General features: G+C 27.6%; 1 pseudogene; it reads left to right on the forward strand.

The window, feature by feature from the left end:
* Positions 1–3,245: 3,245 nt before the first annotated feature.
* Positions 3,246–3,364, forward strand: LOC112485800 (annotated as a pseudogene).
* Positions 3,365–4,101: the final 737 nt, after the last annotated feature.

Genomic DNA, 4,101 nt, shown 5'->3' on the forward strand with positions numbered 1-4,101 from the left:
CATCATTTGAGTGATGCATAATTTACCTAACTACATCGCTAAGAATTTTAAATTTATAATTTTTCTTTATTATAAAAAAGGCTGTGCTAAATATCTTTTATTATAAATCTTAGCAAGAATGTTATATTATTTCCTTTGAATAGATTACAAAAATGGAAACTAATGCATTATATGTATTTTGTAAAGCTTTTTTTGCTACGTATTGTTAAAAGCAGAATCAGTTTTTACTTCTAGCAAGAGTATAGACAAACTTTGCTCTTATCAACATTACATATCTTCTAGAATTTGCTAATCTGATTGAGTATGAGTAATTTTATTACTCTATTATTTGTATTTTTTCAGATACCACTGAGGTTGAAAATTTTTTTCATTTTTCTTAACCATTTGTAGTTACTCTTCTATAAAATAATAATGTTTTTTGCCCAATTACTTATGGGATTTTATATTGAATTATATGAGCTTTTTTTCTTAATTGAGTTATATGAGCTTTTTATAGAATAAATTTGTCAATTCTTTGTCACACTTATTACAAATCTATTTCATCCTGTTAGAAAATTTATTGTTTAAATAATACACAAGATACAGTTTAACATTTCATAGTTTATATATAAATTGTACATCAAAAATTCCTTGAAATATTTAAATATTACTAAAATAGTATTGTGTAAATTCATGAGTACTCTCACTTAAGAAAGGTCAAATTCCATTTAGGTCAAATTCTATTTACATGATCATCAAATTAGCAAAGCTTAAATTAATAAGCCTTTTCTGAAAGACTTTAAAGACTAGGATGACTACAAAATGATAATGGATTTTTTTTCACATAGGAAAGCCTGTGAATGTACAGATATTACGAGATCCAGACACTCCTGTTGTGATTTCTTTTACAGCTATTGCACATAAAAGTATTTTTAGACAATAAGAAACAATGCATAGCATCAATTTCAGATGCTCTATGGCATTCTTAATTATGAAACAGTAAAAAGCAAAGAAGTTTTCATATAAGAATTTTTTTAAGTGGAGAAAAATCTAAACAAATTTTGTAAAACTCTTCATTTTATTACATCAGTAGTAGGGAACAGATTTAACAAAAATACCATCTAATTCGCTGGCATCTAACTCAATACCATCTAATTCAATGGCAGATGGCCTTTCTAACTCCACAAAGTCTTTTTGAATACTTTTATTTAACTATATATTTGGAAAATTATTTTGTAAATTATAAAATCTAATCAAATTCAATTATTACCCATGCCTTCTTATTTTGATACTTTTGAGGGTTTAACAAATTTTGAGTAAAAAATATATTTAAAAATCTACTTGGGAAAGGAGTTTGAATCATTCATTTTATAAGTGAAATGTATTAATTTCAATTTATTAGCAACCAAGCTATAAGGATTTCTACATAAGCAGCACCACTACCCATAAATGTTTTACTCTTGAAGTTTAACCAAGCATACATATTAGAATGTACTGGGTAAAACCCTGCCAAAACAACCTAGATTATTTTCAGAAATAAAGCAATTCCAAATTATTTAGATCTTTTTTCTGGCTGTAAAAAAATAGTATGGAAATTAAAGCTAATTCAGATATTTTCTACCAGTAACAAATTAGAAGTAGGGGAAAGGTACAAGGTCTGCATGCATAATCCAACTTCAAGATATGGCTCTCTCTAAATTCTTCATAAAAGATGGAAAAATTTCCATGTTATTTCCTCACAAATGTATTCACATATTAATTAAAATTTTACGGGCTGAAAGCAGAGCCATTTTTCTCATTAACAATAAAATCAACAATACACATTTTAAGAAACTATACTTTTTTCATAGGATCCAACAAAGTGAAGAAACAATCTTTTATTATTTAAAATGTAACCCGGTCTACATGCAAGATAATATGTGAGTTTTTTATTTGTGTGTTTAATATTTTAATTTTATAATGACTATATATATCATATTTATAGTTAGAAAAAAATAAATTTTAATTAGCCTCAAAATACTTTTTCTGATATACCTTCATGAAAAAAAAGTTTGCTTAACATATTTATTTGTGGAAAATGCTGGTAGTCCTAAAATGGAAGCCAGGAGGTCATTATATCTACTATTATAATTAATCAAATCGAATAGTTCACAAAGAACAAATATTCTAGCTCAAAATTATACTTTTTTTAAAAACAATTACTCTAACTGGGGATCTGTTCATGGCTTTCTCTTCAAGCATTTCTGCATCACCTAAGTAATTCATGACTATTCCTGTTCTTTTGTTCAAAATAAGTCAAATATAAAAAAATCTACCCTGATACATATACATACAGAGCTTTGTTTCTAATGATTTGGACATCATGATACTGCTAGAACTGTGCTTTTGACGAAACAGATGGAATGCAGGTAAGAAAATAAAAAGTAAAGCTTCCAACTCTGAATTCACTGTTTCTTTGTCTAAACATACTTCATTATCTCAAATTATAAAATGTAAAAATATATCTAGTGCTGGCATACCTTATGAAATGCCAAAGAACACAAAATAACCTAGGCTCTTCATTGTAGTGTCTTTGTGGTTTGATTGAACACATCAATTATTTCAAAACGTCTTTGTCATGTTTTTTTGTAGGGGTTTTTTTGGGGGGCGGGGGGGTTGTGATTTTTTGTTGGTTTGGTGCTTTTGTTTTTTGCTTTTTGTTTTTTTTGCCCTGGCACTGGCTTTGAACATATGGAGCAGATTCGTTTTTTATTTGTGGTCACACAGCAGAATTCATATAAAATTAATGCCTAAATTATAACCCTAATTTTAACTCCAAGATGTTTATAATGACTTACAATTTCAATTAATATTTATAACATTCTGTTAACCAGATACAATATAATTAACAAAGGATTATAAATGTTAACTATATTTAAAATTCCCCTATATTCAAAATATTATATAATATTATACAACTTAATTATAATTATTTAAGTATATGGGTTATGAGGAATGAAATAGCATATTCTAATAGTTTTTAAAATACGAACTAGTATTTTAATTTTTATTTTTACTTTAAGAAAAGCTTAAATTTCAGAGCATCATTTCCTTAACACAAAGACTGTTTTATATTTTAGTTTATCAGGAGGGAAATAAACTCATAATTTCTACACAGTCTTATTTTCTTTTATTTTTTAATTTCATTTTAGTAATTATTTCAACAATCTAATAGAAAATATCCAGTCTATGGCCATGCTACCCTGGTCTACAGCTATGCTACCTTAGTCTACAGCCATGCTACCCTGAACACGCCTCATCCTATCTGATCTCGGAAGCTAAGCAGGGTCGGGCCTGGTTAGTACTTCGATGGGAGACCACCTAGGAATACCAGGTACTGTAGGCATAAAGAGAGAGAGAGAGAGAGAGAGAGAGAGAGAGAGAGAAAATATCCAAAGAAATATATCATAATTTTTAAAGTGGTTGTTTTAATATCATTTTTCCCAGAAAACATTTTACTTTGCTAACTCAGTACAGAAGTTAATCTTCACCGCCTTAATATTGTATTTCCCTTCACTATAATAGCAGCTTAACATGAAGAATGAGTACGTTAGTAGAATAACAAAAAATACTGAAACTCCTTGCTATTTTACCTTGAATAAAGGCTCAGTTTCTAAATTCTTTATCAAAAATAAAGAATAAAATTATACTTAGAACTAAGAGTCTATTAAAATCCAACTTATTTATATTCTAATTCTGATCAATTACTTTTATATACTCATAATAAATTCAAGATATTACTGACCGATCTTCTAAAAACATATTTTCTATAATGCCGTTGCTTTGAATATTTTTCCAAATGGTATAAATACCAACTTTATTCATGTAATTTAAATGAAATATGGTTATTCATGCTATCATTTTAGTCATTCATAAACTCTACTTAGCATTTCTCTTTGATAATTTAAGACGTTTTATTAACAGTATTATTTTAAACATTTTCTTGTTTTCCAAAGAGAAGCATAAGAAAGAAATGCCCTAAAATTAGAGTGGTTTTGCTTGTAATTTAAATCTTGCTGAGACTTTTGGCCTGGTGTTCTTGTTTGTTTGTTTTATGGTATTCTCTTAAAAAAAAAAAAAAAA

Source organism: Pteropus alecto, unplaced genomic scaffold (assembly GCF_000325575.1).
Source record: "Pteropus alecto unplaced genomic scaffold, ASM32557v1 scaffold25, whole genome shotgun sequence".
NCBI lineage: Eukaryota > Metazoa > Chordata > Mammalia > Chiroptera > Pteropodidae > Pteropus > Pteropus alecto.